Source organism: Pan paniscus, chromosome 11, assembly GCF_029289425.2.
Source record: "Pan paniscus chromosome 11, NHGRI_mPanPan1-v2.0_pri, whole genome shotgun sequence".
NCBI classification, from domain to species: Eukaryota; Metazoa; Chordata; class Mammalia; order Primates; family Hominidae; genus Pan; species Pan paniscus.
This window is the reverse complement of record NC_073260.2, coordinates 17,421,356-17,446,085: the sequence shown is the minus strand read 5'-3', so window position 1 is coordinate 17,446,085 and position 24,730 is coordinate 17,421,356. Positions and strand designations below refer to the sequence as shown.

The window sequence follows — 24,730 nt, the reverse complement described above, 5'->3', positions numbered from 1 at the left end:
TCCCAATGGCCTCTGGACCTAAATTTAGCATTTAACTAGAGCATCTTGGCTTTAGTGAGGGTCTTTTGCTCCTAGTTCTCAAGTGTCTTTATTTTGCCTCTTCTCTTGAAAGACAGGTTCATAGAGTACATAATTCTAAGTTTTCAGTTATTTTCTCTGAGCACTCAAACAGATTTCACTGACTTGTGAATTGCACTGTTACTGTTGCGAAGTCAGCTGTCAGTCTAATTACCACTGTGTGTTAGCACATAATCTGCCTTGTATCTCTGGTAGCTTTTATGATCTTTTCTTTGTCTTTGTTATTTAGCAGTTTCACAGTATACCTACCCGTGGATTTCTTTTTATTTTGCTTGAAATTCAGTGGGCTTCCTGTCAAAGATCATTGATGTCTTTCGTTTCTATTCTCATTGGAAAATTCTCAGCCTTAACGTCTTTGAATATCAACTCTCTGCCTTCTTTCTATTATCTCCTTCTGGAACTCCCATTGGATGTATGACCTTCTTATTCTATCCTACATTCTTAAAATTCTTCCACTGTGTTTTCCATCTCATTATTTGTTTCTGCTAAATTCTGACTAATTTCTTCAAATGTATCTTTCAGTTGTCTATCAGGTCTCTAATTTATTTTTAAGTGAGTCTAATCTGCCATTAAACCCACTGAGTTCCTATTTTATTTTTATTTGCTTATTTATTTTTGAGATAGGGTCTCACTCTGTTGCCCAGACTGGAGTGCAGTGGTACTATCATGGCTCACTGCAGCCTCAACCTCCTGGACTCAAGTGGTCCTCCTGCCTCAGCCTCCTGAGTAGCTGAGACTACAGGTGTATAGAGATGGGGGTCTCACCATGTTGCCCAGGCTGGTCTTGAACTCCTGGACTCAAAGAGATCCTCCCACCTTAGCCTCCCAAAGTTCTGGGATTACAGGAGTGAGCCACCACACCCTGCCTGGTATTTCAACCTCTTTGTGGCTACTGTAAATGGGATTGTGCTCTTGATTCGACTCTCAGCCAGGATATTATTGGTGTATAGAAAATACTACTGATTTTTGTACACTGATTTAGTATCCTGAAACTTTACTGAAATTGTTTATCAGTTCTTAGTAGCCTTTTAGCAGAGTCTTTAGGGTTTTCTAGGTATAGAATCACATCATCGGTGGAGAGAAATAGTTTGACTTCTTCTTTGCCTATTTGGATGCCTTTTACTTTTTTTTCTTGCCTGATTGCTCTGGCTAAGACTACCCTTTGGATCTTCATTGGTAGGAATTCTTAGTGTCCCAGGCTTAAAGTTCATTTTATCAGAGAAGAACTGTGTTTGCTTCTGTCATGTGTCTGGGAACACCAACAACTTAGAACAGCTTTGAACTAAACTATAAGTATTCTGTTTTTCAAGTCACACAGATAATGTGAATTCCAACTCCAAACTCTTGTGAGATTGGGCTTATGGCTCTTAAAGAAGACACTGTCTTTCCTTCCCCCGAGAACCAAGGCCAACACTGGTAAGTATCCCTATATTGCCCTGCGGGATGGGTTTTTCCTGGTTCACTCGCTGAGAATGTGATCTTTCAGTGGTCCTGGTTTTATGTGGGAGTTTCCAATCTAATTTCCCTCATTGTTGGGTCTCTAGACTTTGTTTCTTGTCTCCATGTGGGTCCAAGGTCTAGGCCACAAGGGATTGTCAGATGCTTGCACGGAAACCCCAGTTTCAACACCTGTTCACTCCCTCTGAAGCTGTGTTTCCTCATTACTTTGTGTTTTCTCATTGCTTCTGGCTTCTGATAATTTTTTTGTACTTTCCTGCCAGCACATTCCTACATTAAATTTTTTATTTTTTATTTATTTATTTTTTTAGCCAGCATGTACTGGGGAGTTTCTTCAGATATCTAATCTGTAATATTGTTAGACACAGAAGATATATTGTGTGATTACACAAAAATTACTTTCATTGCTTTTCTCTCTTTATAAAAATAATATATATCCTCTATAAAGAAAAAATAAAACCATGGGCAATCAAGATGAAAATAAAAACCATTTCTCATCCTACAGCCCAGAAGCAACCAGTGAACACTTTGGTGCCTATCCTTCCTTATCTATATAAAATAGATCCTCCGTATTTGTTATTTTGAAAGCTTTTTCCTCCACCCAAACTATGATGAACATATTTTCCTGGACTTCACTATTCTTTAAGAACATCCTTTTAAGTCACCAGAGTGCACAGGTGTGCCATGATGGAGGTGGTTTTGAATAAAAGTCTGCCTGACTCCTGAGTTCTTACTTTTTCCATTGTTCTGTGCGAGGCATTTCCCTCTAAGCATTAGCTAAACCAGAGTAGTTAGGAACCTTGGAGAAAAAGATGTTTCTCACAGACTGTTTCAATTCCCTGTGTCCCACTCTAGGCTTAGTGTGTCTTTAATTGTGTGCAGCTGGGTTTATGCTTGATCTGTTTAGCCTGGAGTTTCTACCGAGTTGTTTTTTTTTAAAGGTCCTCAATGGGATGTTGACGGGTTTATCTCACTCTCCTTTTTCGTGCCCGTACTGAGTTTGAGTAAGTCATCAGCAAGCCCTCCATTTATGTGTTTTTAGTGGAGTCCAGATGCTTCTTTTCTGACGCAGATGGGAGTTAAACAGCAGACCCAGGGCCACAGGAATGGTCAGTGGCCACAGGAATGGTCAGCCATGCCATTCTCTGTGGACTTCTAGTTCGTCATTGTAACACGTGTTGGGAAACTCTAGAGCCTTTTCTGCTCTGACATTCAGCAAGCATTTTCTCTCTCTCACAGAGTCACAGGTTATCAGATGGGGGATATCTGCAGGTTCTACACTATAGACTATATCATCTAACCCTGGGACTCTTATCTCAAATGAGCCCAGCTGCTTGGGGACTTTCCTATGACTACTGTAACCACATTTCCTTATCCAGAAGTTCAGACACATTCTCTGATGGCCTCGGTCCAAAGGTAATAGTCACAATGGGCCAACTCTCAGAGGCCTGCGATGTACCTGAAACTACACTGTATTTCACATAGATCCTCTAATCCTCATACCACTCCTGCAATGCAACAGGCTCCCTATTTTACAGACAGAAAAACTAAAGATTAAAGAGAGGAGCTTGCCCAGCATCACAACAAATAGGAGAGTCAGGATTGGAGCCCGAGTCCCACTCTTTCCATCCTGCTGTACGCTTTTTGCTCTTGGGTTCTGAGGGCATGGGAAGAACACTTAGCTAAATCTTTGGCAGTCCCCAGGGCTTGGCTGAAAAGTACCTATCGTATGTATGGCAAAGCTGGATGGCACTGGTAAAAGCAGCACCTGTTTTAAACTCAAAACTGGGTTCGTATCCCAACTCTGTCACTGAGACGCTGTGTGACTTGGGCAAGTCACTTAACTCTTCAGATCTTCTGTTTTCTTATCCTTAAAATGAAGGTAATACCTCCCTTGTAAGGTTGTTGTGAAGATTAGGTGAGATTTTATATAAATATATACATGTAACGTATGAATGTGAGATTACATGTATTTATTTTTATGCACATTATTTTTTATAAAATGTTTTAAACACTCATTTTACACACACAGATATCCCATAGGTGCCCAGTGGCTGGTATAAGGCAGTCACCAACCTCTCTGGTTCTGCCACGTCTATACTTCATGAATCTGTCAGTAAAAGCACATCGGATGGTACAATTAAAAGGATTAGGTAAATGTAAAGTATTGAAAGAGAATATTGAGGTGTATCTTTTCTTCTGTGCTTTGAATGGAGTGACATTTATCTTGTTATTTTATAGCTGGGAGTTTGCAGGATTTTCCAGCTGAGCTCAGGGATACCAAATACAACATGGGTTAAATATACAGGCCAACTCAGCTTCATGCCCGGGATAAGCCTGTCCATGAAACATAAACCGCGTTAATTCCCATATTCATGACAGAGTTCTCTTGGGGGAACAGCATTTGGAGAAAATACTAACAACTAAAACTATTTCCACACTTCATAATGATCATCCAAGGGACATCTGCAACTGTGTGGCTTTGATACATTCTTTTTTTTTTTTTGAGACGGAGTCTCGCTCTATCGCCAGGCTGGAGTGCAGTGGCACGATCTTGGCTCACGGCAATCTCCGCCTCCCGGGTTCAAGCCATTCTCCTGCCTCAGCCTCCTGAGTAGCTAGGACTATAGGCACGCACCACCACGCCCAGCTAATTTTTGTATTTTTAGTACAAAAATACAGGGTTTCACCATATTAGCCAGGATGGTCTCAATCTCTTGACCTCGTGATCTGCCCGGCTCGGCCTCCAGAAGTGCTGGGATTACAGGCGTGAGCCACCGCGCCCAGCCCGATACATTCCTACATGTTTAATGCGTGGCCCATCTGGAGCCACACCAGCGGATTCAGCCCTGTTGGAGCCTTGAGCCAGTCCAGGCCCAACAATCGCCTTTGCCCTGGTGGTGTTCTTTCTGACTTAAGTCTGGAATCCTCACACATAAGAGAAACCTCAGGCTCTAGAAGCTACCAACCCCATCCTCATGGAGCCAGGTCAATTTCTTCCAACTGGGCTTCTGCCCTTGTTCTTGGTCGGTACCTTGTTTTCCACTAGGGAGACAACCTGACCAGGATCCCTGCCCATTTGACTGGCCCCTGCCATGCCCTTGTTTCCTTTTTCTACCAGGGCAACAGGTGTTAGTCCCCACAGATAACCTTCGTGCTATCTGGGTCCAGCCGTGAATAACCTGAGCTCATGAAACCATGAGGCCACCAGCGTCTAGTTGCCAGTATTGACTCACGTATGGACGTCGATGCTCCTTCTGCCATTTTGGACCCACAGATGTGGACACAAACAAATCCAAGTTTGTTTTGTCATGTTCTTTCACTTTGAAAAGCTCAGCTAACTTTCTGGATTGTTCCCCAGGCCCTCAGAACGTGCTGGCCTATGCTGTACATTGCTCACTAGTGGTGATCCAAGTTGCGGGGGTTCTCTGTAATATCACTGGTTCTAATATTGTAATATTATATCTCTCTGTAGAAGACATGAAAATGAAAAATATAGAAATATATAGGCAAGAGAACAAAACTCTCATATGTAATCTCACTATCCAGAAATTATCACTTTTAGTATTTTGATAAATCCCTTTCCACTCCTCTTGGAGGCACATAATATTTTCACATAGCTGAAGTCACACTATACATACAATTTTAAAACCTGATTTTACATTTAACTTTTTTTTTTTTTTTTTTTTTTTGAGACGGAGTCTTGCTTCATCGCCCAGGCTGGAGTGCGATGGCACGAACTCGGCTCACTGCAACTTCCATCTCCAGGGTTCAAGCTATTCTCATGCCTCAGCCTCCTGAGTAGCTGGGATTACAGGCACACACCATCAAGCCTGGCTAATTTTTTGTATTTTTAGTAGAGACGAGGTTTCACCATGTTGCCAGGCTGGCCTTGAACTCCTGAGCTCAGACAATCTGCCTGTCTCGGCCTCCCAAAGTGCTAGGATTACAGGCATGAGCCACTGCACCCAGCCGTTTAACATTTTATTATAAGCATTTTTGCCATATCACCAAGTTTACCTATAGACATCATCTTTAATGACAGAATGACAATCCCTCAAGCTAACCCATATTTACATTGTTTCTAATTTGTCACTGCTTGGATGAACTTATTTGTGCAAAAAAATCTTTCTCATAATTTTGGATTATGTCTTTGGTGCAAATTCCTAGAAGTGAAATTTCTAAGTCAACAAGTGTGGACATTTTAAGGCCCTTGATATACAATCTGGCTTTAGTCTATGACTTTGTGAGTTGTTAAAGAATAAATTCATAGTCACCAATTCAAAGATTTTTCATCTATAATCTTTTGTTTGCCATGAAGTTAACTACTGAGATCACAATAAAATAGGGTGATACTTTTTCTATTAATTTCAACACAAATATGGGCTTAAAAATATTTCACACAGGAGTACGGGAAACTGGAAGTAATGAGATTAGGCAATATTTTCAAATGACCTGCAATCACTTTCCTAATAACAGGAAATTGTCATGGAGATTTGTATCTCTAATTATTTTTTAGACTCTTCTCCTCAAAGCTATGAATCTGAATCTGAGTCAGCAGCCTAAACAGCCAGAATTGGAAACAGTGAACTCTATTTCTGAGTTTCTTGAGTAGCATGGGAACTTGGGATGTCAGCTGCTCAGATCCATTTATGTAATAATTTTTTTTTAAAAAAAATCTGTCTTCTCCATGAACCCTCCCCTGATCCCTCCAGGCAGAATTAATCACTCTTCCTTCTCTGCCCTGCTCATCACCAGTGCCTCATTTAACACTTGTCTTTGTCTTTATCCTATCACAGTTATTTGTTCAAGTCTCCCATTAGGATGGGTGCTCCTGGAAGGCGAAACCTAGTGTGTTTTCCTAGACTTAGCACAGAAACCAGTGCAAAACAGGCACACACAAACAGGAGGAGGATTTTTTTTTTTTAATCTGCTAGTAAGCCTGTGGGTTGTGGCTTGCTGGGAATCCTATGTGTAGGGCAGGTTGGAAAGGGAAAGGGGAAAGGGAAAGGAGATTCAATGCCAGCCCAGAGGGTGTACATGAGCAATAATCAGAAGAGAGTATTATTTCTAAAATTTCAGTGGTTCCAAAATGAAAAGTACATTGACTATTTCATAGATATTTGTGGTATACCTTCCAGGGAGCAGGTATTGTGCCAGGTGATGGGGTCCAGAGAAGAGTAAAAAGCTCTATCTGCCTTCCTAAAGCTCCTGGAGACCACCACCACAGTAAAACATAGAGTTTTTGGCCGGGCACGGTGGCTCATGTCTGTATTTCCAGATTTCAAACAGCTGACCGACAACCACCCGCTACTCCCTATTTCCTTTACTCAATAAATAAGAACGGTTCTAGAAGCTCAGGGCCCTTGTTCACTAGAAGCAAGGAGCCTCCTGACCCCTTTTTCCAAATATACTCTTTTGTCTTTGTCTTTATGCCCATGTTCGTCCTCCTTTGTTCAGTCCACCAGGGTCTGTGGCAATTGAGTACCTACATTCCAGGCATTGTGCTGGGAACTAGAGACACAAATTGGGAGGCTGGGGTGGGAGGATCACCTGAGGTCAGGGGTTTGAGACCAGCCTGGCCAACACGGTGAAACCCCTTCTCTACTAAAAATACAAAAATTAGCCGGGTGTGATGGTGCATGCCTGTAATCTCAGCTACTTGGGAGGCTGAGGCAGGAGAATAGCTTGAACCCTGGAGGCGGAGGTTGCAGTGAGCTGAAATCACGCCACTGCACTCCAGCCTGGGAAACAAGAGCAAAACTCTGTCTCAAAAAAAAAAAAAAAAAAAAAAAAAAAAGAGATTTCAACGATCCTATTAAAAAGGTTGTCCATGGATGAAGGAAAATAAGCAATGCAAATCCAGATAGGATAAGAGATAGAGTCTGGATTTCCACTAATCAGAGAGCACCACCTTTAAGTCCATTATCTAAAAATCATTTAAGATTCTTTCAGGCAATCACTGTGTGTCAACCCTGCTATCTGCCATGTCTAGATTATCTGCTCACTCATTTCCATTTGGTAGCAACCTTCCAAGGGCAAGTAAGGCCTTTGAAATCCACTAAATCTTACTACAAATTTCTTGGGGGACTGTCATATCTGTGGTGGCTCACCATGAAAAATGTATTATATCCAACCAAGGGGATATTTAAAACTATGTTATACATAATTGGGAAAAAATAGCTAAGGCTTAAGGATAAAGATTCATTAAGAAAAAGTGTTGCATGCTAAAAAGTTTTGGAGTGACATGGCCAAGATAAAATCCTCGTTCTGCTGGACATTCATCTTGTAGCCTTGCTAAGTTACTTAGCCTTTCTGGGGCTCAGTATTCTCATCTGTAAAATGGGGGTGATTATAGCTATTTCCCAAAGAAGAAGAGAAGGAGTAGGTGAACAAAGAAGGCTATGTGGGTTCGACACTGATGTCTAGCACTCAAACATAAAGAATGTGGAATGCATAAGAAAAAGGGGAAGACACCTTCTTCTGGTGGGTAGAAGACTGAGCAAGAAGCATCGGGTGACTCAGATTCCAGTCCCAGATCCATTCCAAACTTGCTGGAAGGCTGAGGGAATCCCATTCCCCTGGAACAATCTCAGTTTTCCCATCTGTAAAATGAGCAGGCTGGAATACATGACCCCAGTTTCCTCCCAGTTCTGACATTTCATCAGATCCTTTTGTTCTCTCTTCTTCTAAAGCATGTAAGTCAGTTAGGACCGGGGCCAAGGCAGCATCATAACATGGCTCATTCAGGCTTTCATGTCTCCAGGTTAGAAGGCTGCCAGCCTGGTCACCAAGCAGAATACTTTTGTGAAAGATCCTGCCACGAGCTGGTGTTTCATGAGCAATGAACAGAAATCCATCTCCCATTTTGACAGCGCTGCGCTGGGAATTCATAAAATATTCAAGTAACTAATAAAGTCATTTTTGATTCAGCAGTGGTTTTCTCTACTCATCTCTTCATTTGTTTGTCCATCCAGTTGTTGATTCAAGTCACTGGAGCATCTATTATGAGAACAGACACGCAGATGTGCTGCTTGTCTTCCAGGAGCTATTGTTTCAGGCCTCTCTTCCTGGCTTGTAGATGGCTGTCTTCTCCCTGAGTCTTCACATTGTCTTCTCTCTCTGTGTGTCTGTGTCCAAATTTCCTCTCCTTGTAAGGACTTTCTAAGGTAATTAGGGCCTATTCTGTTGGCTTCATTTTAACTTGATTACATCTGTAAATACCCTATATCCAAATAAGGTCATATTCTGAGTTACTGGGGGTTAGGATTTCAACATATGACTTTGTAAGGGGACACAATTCAACCCATAACAGTTAGTAAACTTAGTCAACCATTCCTTCATTTGCTCATACATTCATTCATTCTTCCATTCAACCCATAACAGTTAGTCAACTTATTTATCCATCCCTTCATGTGTTCATATGTTCATTCATTATGCCATCCAATCCATAACAGTCAACTTATTGATCCATTGCTTCATTTGTTCATTCATTCTTCCAACCATATCTGAGTGTTGGGAGCCAAAAGCCTGAGGGTTGTGACCAACTCAGCATTCCACTGGAGGCTAAATGATCAAACAGCAAACTGCTGATCATGAGTGCAGGATGTGGGCAAACTCACATCTGCACCTGCCGCCAGAAGGTATGCTGAGGGCAATCACTCCCTGCCGCTGCGCTCCTTGAGATTATCTACTGGAATATCTGGAGTCTACTGTTTTAAGAAAGCAGTCATGCAGGCCTGCACTAAATCAAGCAGCTGACCAACAACCACCCCCTACTCCCTATCTCCTTTACTCAATAAATAAGAAGGGCTCTAGAAACTCAGGGCCCTTGTTCACTAGAAGCAAGGAGCCACCTGACCCCTTTTTCCAAGTATATGCTTTTGTCTTTATTCCCACATTTGTCCTCCTTTGTTCAGTCCACCAGGGTCCATGGCAAATGAGTACCTACATTCCAGGCATTGTGTTGGGAACTAGAGACACAAAGCAGAACAAGCAGATGTATCCACGGAAGATGTTACATCTGGTGGAGGCATCATGCACACAGACAGCTCACTCAGTGCAAGGCAAGCTTAAAGTGAGGGCTGGGCACTCAGCTCCCGCAGAGCATTCTGGGCAGGTTTCTAAGTCTTCCATGAGGCAATGGTGTTGGGGCCAAGAGGTGAAAGACTTGGGTATAGCTGAGTGGGTGGCAGGTAAGAAGAGAGGAATGCTTGGGAAAGGAGGAATGCCTGCAAAGGAAATTGCAAGGGAAGATAGAAGGGAGTGTGGAAGGAAAGGGCACCATTTTGGAACTTAAACAATGTGGATGGCGTCTAAGATGCGGTTTTCCCCCATAACCTCACTGGATCCTCAAGGCAATAATGTAAGGTATGTAGGGCAGAAATTATAATTTCAAAATAAAGATAAGAAAACTGAGGCCCAGAAAGGGATAACTAATTTGCTCACACGATACAGCGTTCAAGTGCAAAACCAGAGCTAGAGCTGTGGTCTCCCTCGCTTTGCAGACACAAGGGAGAAGAGCAGCAATAGGTGTCCTGAGGAAAATTAATCTATTTGGGTTTTGCAAATGACCTTGACCCATCTATTTGGATTTTGCGAATGACCTTGGTAAGTCTCTTACACTCTTTCTCTCATGAGGTACTTCTGATATCATTTTGTTATTACTTGGGCCAAAGTATGCTACTTTTCTGCAGGGAGCAGCATGGCTTCATTTCAAACACTGTTCTTCGTAACAGCTCTTTAACATTTGGCTACTAGAGAAAATGTCCCCGTATTTTGTGAATGCTTTAGAAACTTTCCAGTTCCTTCACAGTTTCCTCCGTCAGCTGAGTGTAACAGTTTGGAAAACAGTGATGCATCATTACAGCGAAATCAAACACCAATTTTAGCCCTTTCCAGCAGTGGTTTTCTTTAGAACACATTCATCATTAAAACAAAGGGATGTGGGTTTGTAGGGAAAGTGACATTCGAGCTGTCAAGACAATCGAAAATGTTTAGGAAAACATGTCTCTTTTTTAGGTAATACTTGCTTTTTGGGCAAGTGCAATTTCAAAAAAAATTCTTTCCTGTAAATGAACATTGTTAAGATAACATAGGAAAGAGCCTGGAAATCTTTGATTGTCTCAAGTATAATCATTGTTTTGACTAATAAGTCAACTTTGCAATAACAAAAAGGCAAGTAACCAAATTTAACTATGTGGTTTGCATTTGTTTGTATTTTTAAAGTGTAAATCCTGAGTTTTGTTAAATAAGAGAGCCAGGAATAGTCATAGAGATTTTTTTAATGTGGGGGAAACTGGTTTTTCAACATTGGTAAAGGTTCTAATTGGTATATGACACTTTTTAACAATAATAATGGTGGTCACATACTATATTTGAATAAACTCTGAGACTTTATAAAGTTCTTCCATCCCTGTTATGCCCCTGGTTCTCAGAATAGCCCTACAAGTGGCCAGGTGCAGTGGCTCATGCCAGCACTTTGGGAGGCTGAGGTGGGCAGATCACTTGAGGTCAGGAGTTCGAGACCAGCCTGGCCAACACAGCAAAATTCTGTCTCTACTGAAAATACAAAAAATTAGCTAGGCATGGTGGTGGGCATCTGTAATCCCAGCTACTCTGGAGGCTGAGGCTGGAGAATCGCTTGAACCCAGGACATGGAGGTTGCAGTAAGCCAAGATTGTGCCACTGCACTCCAGCCTGGGAAACAGAGTGAGACTCCATCTCAGGAGAAAAAAAAAATTGACCCAGCAATCCCATTACTGGGTATATACCCTAAGGATTATAAGTAATTCTACTATAAAGACACATGCACATGTATGTTTATTGCAACACTATTCACAATAGCAAAGACTTGAAACCAACCCAAATGCCCATCAATGTTAGACTGGATAAAGAAAATGTGGCACATATATACCATGGAATACTATGAAGCCATAAAAAAGAATTAGTTCATGTCCTTTGCAGGGACATGGACGAAGCTAGAAACCATCATTCTCAGCAAACTAACACAGGAACAGAAAACCAAACACCACGTGTTCTCACTCATAAGTGGGAGTTGAACAATGAGAACACATGGACACAGGGAGGGGAACATCACACACCAGGGCCTGTCGGGGGTGGGTGCTAGGGGAGGGATAGCATTAGGAGAAATACCTAATGTAGATGATGGGTTGATGGGTGCAGCAAATCACCATGGCACATGTATACCTATGTAACAAACCTGCACCTTCTACACATGTATCCCAGAACTTAAAGTATAATAAAAAAATAATTTTTAAACAAAGAATAGCCCTTTGAGGGAAGCAGCATACAGGTGATCACCCCACTGTACGGATAGGGCATTGGAGCATTAACAAATATTTGCAAGCTTCTACTACGTAAGAAGCCCTGGCCTGGGCATTCCAAGCTGAATTAGACACAGTGCTCCTGCTCCCAGGGAACTTACATGAGTTTTTAGGCAGGTAGACAGAGCAGGGCCTATGACCCAGGGGCCTGGGCCGCTCATCTACTGTACTGCTAGATCCAACTCAAATCTGCAGCTCTGTTAAGGGTAACGGTGGAATTTCCTTTTGGAAGAGACGCCTTCTGGTCTGGAGGCCATGTGGTGCCTGCCAGGCCTCTGTGGTCAACCTGAGGAAACATCCAGAACACTTCAAACCCGGGTCCCCAAGGATGCACAAGCACATCAGGAGATCTTCCACCCTTACCTTTCCCCTCCACCCCTGTCCAGCAATACCACGCTGCTTATGATCCCCCAAATATGAAATGCTCTCTGTGTCTCTGCCTTCACATAAGCTCCCCCTTCTGCTCGGAATGCCCCTCTCTGCCCCACAGTCCATGCAGGCGTCGTGTGTCACCAAAACCTAGCACAGAGGACACCACTCCCTTGCCTGAGTCCCTTCTATACCTTATATACACATCCACTGTTGAACTTGTCACCCCCTAAATTGTGTCTGTCTCAATACCCTATTGGATCTGGGAGCATCTTGAGAGTGGAGGCTGTCTTTTGTGACATTCTAGATCCTCAGTGGCTAGTCCAGAATCTGGCACAGGGCAGATATTCAACACATACATGATATCAAGAATTTAGTAAGCACTTAGAATGTGATGAGTTTGAGGCACTCTCTAAGTGTGTGATCTCTAAGCCCCATAAAGATCCTTGGGAAAGGCATTCTTTTCCTCATTTTACGTAGGAGGAACATGAGATTTACAGAAATTAAGAGACTTGGCCAATATCAGAGTCAAGAAAAAAAAAAAGCACTAGGATTCAAAGCCGGGCTTATCTGATTTCAACGATCTTTCCACAAACCCACAGTGACTCTGCTGAATTGCCTTCAAGGTAGTTCCTCCTGCAAAGTTTGGTAAAGACTGCAGTGAACTCTGGCTGCTGTACTCTTTCTCCACTCACCCTGCTCCACCCTAGACAAGGGGAAGCAAGAAGGTTTGGGTTTAGAAGTCTCCTGATGATTTCTTATCCATGACTCCCTTTTTGTTTGTTTTATCATAAGACCATTTTCCATAGCATTAATCTGGATGACAAGACTTTAAGCACCTTGCCCTTAGTAATCTTGACTTAGAGTCTTTTTTTTTTAATCATCTGACTGCTTCTGAAAATGGTCAAAGTCCAAATCTTACTGACGCTAATTATTTCTTTAAAATGTGCGGATCTGTCCATTGGCAAAAAGAAGACCAGGAGGCAAAGTTAAATTACATAGTACATCACCGTCCCCAGCACAGTCTTCTCTGCCACTCTGTCAGTGTGAAAATTTACAGCCGATATTATCTCTTTGAAGGGGTTCAAGTCTTAGAAAATACAAGCTAAATTTTAAGTAGAATTTTAATTTTAATGAAAACTTCAGGGAATGCTGTTTATGTTGCTTATCTTTCATACCTGGTGATTAAGTTAATTTATGCTTAATGGAAAAGGATATTTCTAATCCCCAGACAGGCTCAACATCTGTCTAGGACTGTGTTTTTGGAAGCTTTAAGCTGCTTGTGATGGATGTAATAAAACCAGGACACTACTGAACTGACACCTGAAGGCTATGTGTAAGGAAGACCAGGGACATTATGTCTCTGCCCAGTGCTTCTATTGAAATCAAATCAACATCTCATGCATTTCATTCTGTCAGCCTTTAAAATCCTGCCTCATGCTCTTTCATGGTATTCCCCGGACAGGGCTGCGGAAATGAAGGTGGGTTGTGAGGTGGGATCCGGCTTTCACACTCAGTGAAAACTAGCAGTTCTTCAGCCCCTGTGACATCTACAGGCCAGGGTTCTGCTAGATGCCCTTTATTCACTATCTCGTTTAACTCTTACAATAATTCTGAAGGTAGCAATTACCATCCCCACTTTCCACTGGGAGAAACTAAGGCTCAAAGAGGTGAACTTGCTTATCAGGTGACACAGCTCGGAAGCTAGGATTTGATCCTAAGACAGCCTGCTCTTGTTCTATGCCCCATAGTATAAGAAGGAGTTGACAAGCCATGGCCCTTGGGTCAAACCAATTTGCAATCTGTTTGTGTAAATAAAGTTTTATTGGAACACAGGCACAGCTATTTGTTAATATATCGTCTACAGCCAATGTCACGCAGCAACAATAGAACTGAATAGATGCGGCAGAGATAGCCTGGCAGGCAGAGCCTAAGCTAGTTCCTATCAACCTTTTACAGGGAAGTTTGCCCTCTCCAGGCATAGGGCCTATACCATAACAAGGAAATGACCTGAGCACCTATTACCTGGGAGGCCTGGGTTGGGCCAGGGCATGGAATGACGGTTGATGAAGATACAGCCCACAGTTTCAAGGAGCTTAAAATCTGTAGGCAGGGCCTTCTAATGAAATGGTAAGCCCAGATGTTATCTATCTCAGCAGCCCCCAAGCTGCCCAGTAAAAGAGACAGTGCTGCCCTGCTCTCACCCTCCATATAGATCACTCAGGCCTTCCTGGGCGTCTCCATGAAGAGCCTCAAGAGCACCCAGCACATCCTCACGCAGCCCACTCCTATGTCATGCGGCCCCCTCCATCCTCATTGGACCACTCCTGCCTGCGCTGCTGCAGAGTCGTAGATGCCCCATTTCCCCTGCACACCACGCTGCTGGGGAGTGCTGCTTGGGAGCACCATGCCACAGCAAGAGGGCTGGCTCTTCCTGCTCTCTAGGCTATCTGGGAATGGAGCCAGATCCCATAGAGAAGGAGAGAGGACTAGAGTCAGGAACCTGTGTCACTGTGCTCCTGGGGTCCTGCTTGTGCCAAGTGTGGCCCAGGTCCTCTCACTCAGACCTATCAGCTCTGCCTCTAACCTGCTCTCCACAGGGGCTCAAAACCAGTGCTAGGGACCCAGGTCAGGAACATATGCCATTTCATCTCGATTTCCTCCGCCTCCTGTTGCTCTTTCTGTGACAGAAACCTCTCTCCTCACAGAACAGACAGTCACTGGCAGTGGTGGTGGGAGGGGGAGCTGGCCAAGGATTCCACACTAGTGACCACTGGACATAAAACTGGGTATTTACCCATCATAGTAACATGAAAAAAGTAAACAAAGGTGTGTGTGTGTGCATGTGCATGCATGTGTAATTGTGTGAATGTATCACTCTTCCATGAAATCATGCTCACAGGACTACATTAAACCATATGAAATAGCAGATATTGGGCTATTTTGACATACGAAAGTGCCATTTTGGAGTGCATATACTAGTGCTGTGCTTGTATACTGCTGTTACAAGAACATGTGCACATTTGCCAGCAGACAGGACACCTCCCAAAGTTAGTTCCGCTTTCTTCTGACTTCCCGATACATCTCATGTTTGCTTATTCTGACACCCATCACATCGTATTCTAATTGCTTAGATAGATGCCTGTCCTTCCTTAAATACTAGAAGTTTCTTTCTTGAATCAGAAACTTTTGTGCTATTTTTAAATATCTTTGCCTACCTGGTATTTCCCAGCTCAATATATCTTTGTTGAATAAATGTACTGTTTGTGTGTGTAAAAGAACAAAAAAGTTGCTATTTTCACATGCTTCAAGCCTAATAATTAGTACTTGATTTTTTAAAAAGTATCCTTACAGAGAAAAATAAAATGATGGCTACTTTATGTTATCTTCACAATTTGGGTTTCTTTTTCTTTTACATTTTATTGGCTTATAAAGTCTGGATATCTGGAAATTACTTATCTTATACAAGCAGCAGTTGGCCCCCAAACATTCTCATAAAATTTGGCACTAGCTATCAAAATTTAAAATCACCTATTTCTTGACCCAGCAATTTTATTTCTAAGGGTCCATCCTGAAGAAATATTGGCATGTATAGACAAAGACACACATACACACACACACACACACACACACACACACACACTGAGGGGGTTCCTGGCAATGTTGTTTGAAATGTGAAAAAGTAGAAATAACTTAAGTCCTCATCATCAGAGGATTAATTATAAAAAGAATGAAAATGCCCCAAACTGGTATAGCACACAGGCCATAGAAACAATGATGTCCGGATCTGTATCTACTGACATGGAAAGATGTCATTACTGTACTGATAAGTAAAAATAGCAAGTCATAGCATGTCATATGCATGAATCATACATAGTGTGATCCTGTTTTTATAAAAATTACTACAACATAATAAATTTGTCTCTCTTTACAGGTTTCAATATCACTAAGAAGGATTAGAAGGATTGAAAGCAAATTGTTTATAGTGGTTGTCGCTGGGAAGTGAGGCTGGGGTTGAGGGATAAGCTGAGGGAAGATTTGCCTTTCAATCTATAGACTTTAGAAATTGTTTGAATTATTTACAAGGAAGATGTATTACTATTTTTATAATTTTAAAAACAAAGCAATAAAGAAAAAAAAAGCCTTGACACACAGTGGCGATTTGTGCAAACCAGAATAAAACAGAATACAGAAAAAGGAAAAATTCATTTTGATTCTGGGGTTCTGGGAAGGCTTTCAGAGGAAGCACTTTCTGAGTTGGCCTTTAAAAGATGATCAGAAATAATGGAACGATGGTATCCAGCTTGAAGGAGTCATGAGCACATGTCAGGCTCGAGGACAGCTACCCACATTAGAGTGTGATTTGTAGTTGATGACAGTCAAGAGGGTTGAAAATTTTGTTATGAAACTTGATCTCCAGTTAAGATTCTTATTACTTTATTCAGACAAACCTAATTTCTCCCCAGGTAGATGTCTCTTACTTGGAACTCAGCTGCCTAGGTATTTGAGGGCTGGGGAGCTGTTGCAGACACAATTAAAGGCCCACCCAAGACCCCGTCCCATTTCCTAACATATTTACATTCTGTTTAGGTAGCCATGCTCTTCCTAAAAGCCACATGCTTCAGAAGAGGCTGACCCCAGTCCAAGGCCCCGCCAGGGGTATATTCTGACTGGTCTAAGCCAGTTGTGATGGGCCCACCCCCCTTGACAATACTGGTTTATGTTTAGGGCTTTGACCCAATTCTGGCTAATACGATGTGATGTTATGTATATTTTACCATAATAAAAGTAGAGGGTGGCTGCACATGGTGGCTCATGCCTATAATCCCAGTGCTTTTGAGAGGCCGAGGTAAGAGGATTGCTTGAGGCCAGGAGTTCGAGACCGCCTAGGCAATATAGCAAGACCTTATCTCTATCAAAAAAAAAAAAAAGAAAGAAAAAAATTAGCCAGGCAGTGCATACCTGTATTCCTAATTACTTAGAAGGCTGAGGCCTGAGGATCACTTGAGCACCAGAGTTCAAGGTTGTAGTGAGCTATGATTGCACCACTGCACTTTAGCCTGCCTGGGTGACAGAGCAAGACACTGTTGAAAGAAAGAAAAGAAAAGTAAAGAAAAGAAAAGAAGGAGAGAGAGAAAGAAAGGAAGGAAGGAAGGAACGAAGAAAGAAAGAAAGAAAGGAAAAGAAGAGAGGGAAAGAAGGAAGGGAGGGAGGGGAGGGAAGGGGAGGGAAGGGAGGGAAGGAAGGGAAGGAAAGAAAGGAAGAAAGGAAGTGAAGAAAGGAAGGAAGGAAAGAAGAAAGAAAGAAAGAAAGAGAAAAGCAACTGACAGCACCCAGTGGCACAAGCATAAATTGTGAGTATAATCTCTAAATCTTACATTTAAATTCTTACATTGCTCCATAGGAAATAAATTGCACTTAAAAATCCACTAGAATTAAGTTAAGCCCATATAATGAAATAAAATGGGGTCATTGAAAATAAAAGCATGTGATTCCACTTTAGGCCATGAGAGAGTGACAGCAAACTCATACTCTTGCCCTAAATAACTATAAAAACTAGGCATTTTTTTTTTGAGGCCAGTGTTTTTAAGCACTGGACAACTGGCAGTGCAGCCCTGTGAGCCTTGCAAAAAGGGAAACAGGAGGTGGTCCTCGGTTTACCCAGCCTTCAGCCTGTGGGCACTTTACAGACCACGGACCAGGGTGTGGGGTGTATCAGATTTGCTGAGCTGCTGGAATTCATGGAGCAGGTTACTGGAGAGGTATAAGTCTGTGGATGGGTTGGGGAGACTCTCCACATCTTTGGCAGAGGGCTGGGCCGTGAATGTGCAGAGTGAGACTCTGTGAGGCCTAACGGAGAGGCTGCTACAGGGTAGAGCATTGACCAGAGAAACCAGAAGTCACAGAGTGATGGGAAATGTCAGAGTGAAGGTGGGGAGATTTCGATGCCACTGGAACATGTGTCCCAAGAGGGTAGCGACTGCCATCTGTTGTCATGCCTGATGTACCCCCAGACTCCAAAATGATGCCATTCCCATAGGAGATGTGTAATGCTTATTTAAATGGTGTCACCTAAGCTGGGTCTAGGGCAGACGGCATTAAGGACAAGGTAGGGGCTGTCCAAGGAGTTCAGATTGGGGAGGGATCTGGCTCCAGGGACTGCAGGGCCAAGGCACTTAGGAGTGGGGAGGCATCATTAGAGATAAATTTAAAAATGCATTCATTCATCCATTTCACTTCATTTCTTCTCTGACCCATCTTGCTACCACAAAGAACATGAAATAATAACCAAACACTGGAAATAACCCATGTCATCAATCACAGAATGTAGAAATAAACTGTGGGAATATTCACAAGATGTAATTCCACACAACAATGAAAATGAATGAACTTCTGCTAAACCCAACAACACAGATGAATGTCACTAACAAGTGTTGAGTGAGGGAAGCCAGATACAAAACAGTACATACAGTATGGCAGCATTAATATGTAAAGTTCAAAAACACGCCAAGTAACAGATGAGGTTAGAAACCAGTATGGTGGTTACCCGTGGGGCTAGTGGAGAGGGTATGTGCAAGGCTTCTGGGGTCCTGGTAATGTTCTATTTCTTGTCCTTGATTGGGTTACCCCAGTATGTTCATTCTATGACAACACACTGAGCAGTGCTCTTATGAATTATGCACTATGAATAGAAAGTGTCAACAAAAAGGTAAATGTCCACCTGACATATTTTACAAGATCAGAAGCTAGGCTAAATGATGGGGATAATGGGGGCTCATTTAATTAATTATACATTTCAGAAAGTCCATTTTTGTATATTTCAATAAAATCATTATTAAATAACTTTAAAGATGGCAATATAACTTCAGGAGGTTCATCCCTTTCAAATACTTGAGAATATGGATTTTAAAAAGAAACACATACATGCTGTTTAAAAAAAGGATGTGAAGTGGCTTACAGAGATAGGTAGACATAGATAAAATGCCTTAAAATGAACATGGAAATAGGAGGAAAGGAAGAGCAAGGGTAGAATAAAAACAGAAGGTTAAAGACAAACACAAAGAGGCATAACGCTTCAAGGGCCTGCACAGTTGTTGCGGAGGTCCTGAGAGTGAGGGCACAAATATGGCTGCAGGCTTCCTGGTAGCCAAAGGAAAGAAGGAAAGAGAACAGTTCAAAGATTCGTTTTGTCCACAGATGTTGTAATATGGAAGACAGTTGCTCAGAAGTCCAGCTTGTCCTGCAAGTGGGGCCCAAGAGAAATTTCCCCTGTGGGGAGACAGTGAGTAATGCAGAGCATGAGGTCCATAAGAATATCCTAAGCCAGGTACAGCAGCTCATGCTTGTAATCCCAGCATCTTGGGAGTCTGAGAGGGAAGGATCACTTGAGGCCAGGAGTTCAAAACCAGCCTGGGCAACATAGTGAGACCCTCATCTCTAAAAAAAAAAAAGGAAATATCCTAATATTAACACTAACAGTGATGACAATGTTAACAATAATAGCTAACACTTTAATACTGTTTAACTTTGTGCCAAGCACGGTTTGAAGTTCTTTGCATGCATTATAGTAAATTTAAAATCAATGTTTTTTAGGCTGAGTGTGGTGGCTCATGCCTGTAATCCTAGCACTCAAGCACTTTGGGAGACTGAGGTGGGCAGATTGCTTGAGCTCAGGTATTCAAGACCAGCCTGGGCAACATGGCAAAACACCATCTCCAAAAAAAATACAAAACATTTGCCAGGTGTGGTGGCGCATGCCTATAGTCCCAGCTACTCAGGAGGCTAAGGTGGGAGAATCACCTGAGGCTGGGAGGTCGAGGCTGCAGTGAGCCAAGATTGCACAACTGCACTCCAGCCTGGTGACAAGGTGAGACTCTGTTTAAAAAAATTTTTTTAAATAAATTCAGTGTTTCTGGTAATGTCTCCCATTGCAGGGTAGCACAAAAGCAGAGCCAGGAAAGGCAGCTGGAACAATGGTATCAAGGAGCAAAGCTCTCTGATGGTTTGGCTTGATCCAATGATCTAAACCAGATGAGCTCCATATCTCTCTGGTAAACGATGAAGGACGTCACTAGGCAGCAAATCATCGGGAAGCAAATAGCCCATCTTGCACATTTAGACCTAGTCTATTTTCTTTGACAGACAATCAAACCAAAGGTAAGGCTGACATCCTTTTCTAAAGTGAGGTACCTAATAAGCTTCGTACCTGAAGAGATGGCCACCCCATCTCTACAGGAGTGGGCCAAGGTAGGATCTGTGGGCAAGGCCAAGATTCACCTCTGGAAACTGTTCTATGTCTGCTCTAACACAAGGACAATTGGATAAGACTCTATCCCCTGAGTTTATACCACCAAATATGGCCATGATCATTTCAGTCTTGTGAAGACCATGAAGACGAGCAGCCTCCCTTGCAGGGAAGGAATTGTTCACAAAGAGGGAGGAGCATCCTTACCCACTACAGAGGGCCTAGGACCGCTTTGCCTGGGGAAGGTAAGAAGAGAGAGCGTCTAGCTAATGCACAACAACCTGGAATAATACATCCTCATGCTTTTGAGTTATTTTGACTTCTGCCAACAACTTTCTAACAATCTTAAAGTTAACTCATAAACTTAATCTTTGTTAACAGATGGATTTATCCAAGGATAAATTAAGAGAGGTGAATTTGTTTTTAGTCATTCATTCATTCAAATATTTACTGACCAATCAAAGAGGAAGACACCAGTGGAAAACCCTCACTGGTGGTATGCAAAAGACGTCCGTCAGATCACACATCTGTCCTTCAGGGAATTGAGTCTAATTCACTGGTTTTACTAGCCAGTTCCTTCTTTCCTTGACTCGACAAACATGAGTTTCACGCCTGTTTTGTGCCAAGAAGTATTCATATCACAAGGCCAGTAGGCAGAGATACAAGTAATGTCCTGAAGGTGCTTAGATTAAGGAGCAATTAACCCAGTGGAGGCAGGGGGGTGAACAGAGCTTCAAGGAAGAGGGGACAGCAGAGCCCAACTCCCGAGAATCATGAGATTTGTTTTATAAAAAAACTCGCCACAGGATTCCTCTAAGTAACAATTTTTTTTCCTAGTGCCTTTCAATTACGCCTGGACTGATTTACACACCCTTTCAGAAGCACAGCTGTTGTGTAAATTAAACCTCAGTAATCCCTCCCCAGTGCTGAGTCCCCCCCTTAGGAGAAATTCTGGCACCTGCTGATTTATTTCTGTGTACTTTCTCAGCACCTTGAGGATTTCAGCTTTAGTAATCAGAAGTTATGAGTCACTCCAATTGGGGATAGTTAGACAAAGAGGGAGCAGGGGATTGAAAATAGAGAATGGAAGCAAAGCAGATGGTGGAGAAGGGCAGAGAGGCCTGCAAGGAAGCCTTGGGCTAGATAGAGGGAAGTAATCCTAAGCTTTAGATGTTCACAGCCGCCTCCTCAGGTAGAAGGAAGAAGAGCTGGGAAATGAAAAAGAGAGGCTGATGGTCTGCTCTGAAGAACCCTTCTCCGAGCCCACGGAGGAACCCAGGAAGCCTGACACAGTCACAGACTGAAAACTTTTCATCTGTGCTTCAAGGATCATGAGATAACATCTTCAAGGAGCTTAGCACACAACCTGGCGACTGGTCAGCACTTTCTAACTGCCAGCTGCTGCTGCTGCTGCTGCTGTTGTTCTTCAACTTCAACTCCTCAGTCCAGGGGAAGTTTCATGACAAACCCGTTAGGTTGAACCAGCCAAGGAGGGACAACTCTATCTCTACCCAGAACCATTTACTGATAATCCCTAGGAAACTTCTTTAGACCATAAGAATGTCGCCCTTGTCTGTTTACATTTTATTGATACCCTTTTTAAAAGATTTAATATAAGTATGTTGTTGTCCCATGATTTCCCTTTCTGTGTGTGCATCTATACTTATCATCTGTGGCCCTGGTGCCAAGTCATCACCTCAGGTGTCAATGTTGAATTTTTAATGTTGCATTTCTCATTAGAGTCTCTGAAGGAATTCTTGGGGTCCGGGAATGCTCAAGTTTGTGAAATGCTACATTAGACTGATAACTACCTTGAGAGCAAGCTGACCTTGGGCCAGAGGAGACATAAAACACCCAGTGACATTCTAGTGCCCCTGGAATTAGTAGAAAGATCGCATTTGCTAACCACAAGTGTGAGACTCACAAAGGGTAAAATGGATTTTTTTCTCACTTGGAAGAAATGACTCCAATTCTGGAAATCCTGTAGCAGCCCCTGCTGTCACCATGATAATGAGAGAGTATGTTAGAGCCCCAAGCAGGCCCCGTAACCTAGTCATGTCCACAAAGCTTTTTTTTAGCGCAAAGGGTCAATATCTATTCAGTGTGTGTGTGTGTGTGTGTGTGTGTGCATGCACATGTGTATATCAAACCTCAAAATCCCAAAGGTTAAGTGGACAAGGGATATAAACAGATAATTTCCCGGTACTATAAAATGAAACATAAATAGTAAATACAAACAGTTATATGGAAACACGGCCACCCTCATTAACAACCAAAGACATGCACATTTCAAAACCACCTTACACATGCTAAGTTAGCACTTACTTTTAGAAAGTCAACACCTAATGCTTTGCAGGTGAAGGGGCACACATGGGCATTAAAGGTGGCAAAGGCAACAATTATAACTCACCCTTTGGGTTAAAGCAAAATGGGACTTTGCATCAGGATCTTCAGAGATATTCATTCCCTTTAGCCCTGTGATTCTAGAGCTGGGTTTTATTTAAAGAAGAACAAAATTGAGTACCACATAAATGTCTGATTACGGGGATAAATTATGGTACAACTGCACCCTAGGATGTTCTCTATTCACTAAGATGATTATGAGGATTGCATAGCAATGTGGGGAAAAGTTTATGCCATAATATCATCCAAAAGCCGGTAGAACTCGAATAGCTTGTACGTTACAAGAAAACATTAAAGCTACATCTGCAGGTGGACAGGGTCTAGAAGAGCTTAAAATTGCTGGTAGAAGTTAGGGTTGGAGTATTTTTTTCCATTTTTTTCAATTTTGTTTTTAACATAACCATTGTAATTTTTGAAAATACCTTACTGTTGTTTGTTCCAAAACTGCAAAAAGACCCCTTTAAAATCAAGTGAAATCAGTGCTTATGAAGACAACCTCTGAGCCAGGCATTGTTCCAGGTGCTTTAAAAACCATATTCATCTTTTAATGTACCTCATTTTACAGGTAAAGAAGCCGGGGTTTGGTGAGAGTAAGCGGCTTGCTCTGCTCATAGAGGCTGACAGAAGTTATGAAGTTTCCAGCCTTGGTCTGTCTGGCTCAAGCCTGAGCTTTCCTTCCAACATCACACTGACTCTCTTTTGCTCCCAGGAAAGTGATATTCTGGTTTTCATCCTCAACTGAAAGAATTCCTTTTTTTTAACCGCATTTGCTTTTGTGCTAGAGAAGTGATATGGTTTGGCTGTGTCCCCACCCAAATTTCATCTTGAGTTGTAGCTCCCATAATTCCCGTATGTTATGGGAGGGACCCAGTGGGAGATAATTGAATCATGGCGGCCATATCTTATGAGACTTATTAAGGGGAAAAGCCTTTTGCTTGGCTCTCATTCTCTCTTGCCTGCTGACATGTAAGACCTGCCTTCCACCATGATTGTGAGGCTTCCCCAGCCACGTGGAACTGTGATTCCATGAAACCTCTTTTTCTTTATAAATTACCCAGTCTCAGGTATGTCTTTATCAGCAGCATGAAAACGGACTAATATAAGAAGTAATTGGCTTTCTGGAAAGCCTTCCCAGACACCCTCAAGTGGAGTTAACCGCTGCCTCTTTCATGCTTTCAGTACTCAGTACAGTGCATGGCCCATTGTAGGTGCTCGGCGTGTAGCGACGCCGTTGAATGTGAGGCTAGGATGTTTCCTTCCCATCTGAGTGCCACATCCCCAGCACTGTGGCAGTGATCCCTTAACAGCAGGGGAGGGCAGAAAAAAGAGGCAAGGGCCACAGCCCTGGCTGACTCCCATTTCCTGAGTTCTGTATGCTGCCTAATGTTATTTGTTAGTTGGTTTGTTCTCATCACAACGTAGCTGAAGAGGGTTAGGAGAGATTGAGAACAATCCTTTCAGAGGAAAATGAAAAAGACTTGGCCAAGCAAGATGGGGGAAGGAGCAGATGAGAGTTCTGGAGAAAAAGAAAAGAAGCTGGAGGACAGAGGAGAAGATGACGGGTGGAGAGACAAGCTTTGGGAGTGCCCTGATGAAGAGGCAGGGGTCACAGTGAAAACGGGCACTTCCAGAAAGAGGAAAGAAAAAAAAAAACAGGCCCAGGCAATTTCCTGCAGAAATACCTGTGGGGATAACAAGCACTTTTTTTTTTTTTTTAACCTGAGCAAAAATCGTCAAGCCCAGCTACTTTTATCATCTAAAATTCGTTCCGGAGATTTCCTCCAGCTTGTGAGAGACATCTTAACTCTCCCTGAAATAGTCATTTGTCACA

The 24,730-nt window shown here is 42.5% G+C and overlaps 1 protein-coding gene across 6 annotated transcripts in view; it reads right to left on the bottom strand.

The window, feature by feature from the left end:
• TTLL11 (tubulin tyrosine ligase like 11) overlaps positions 1–24,730 on the bottom strand; it is a 279,224-nt gene that overhangs the window by 85,615 nt on the left and 168,879 nt on the right. The window lies entirely within an intron of this gene.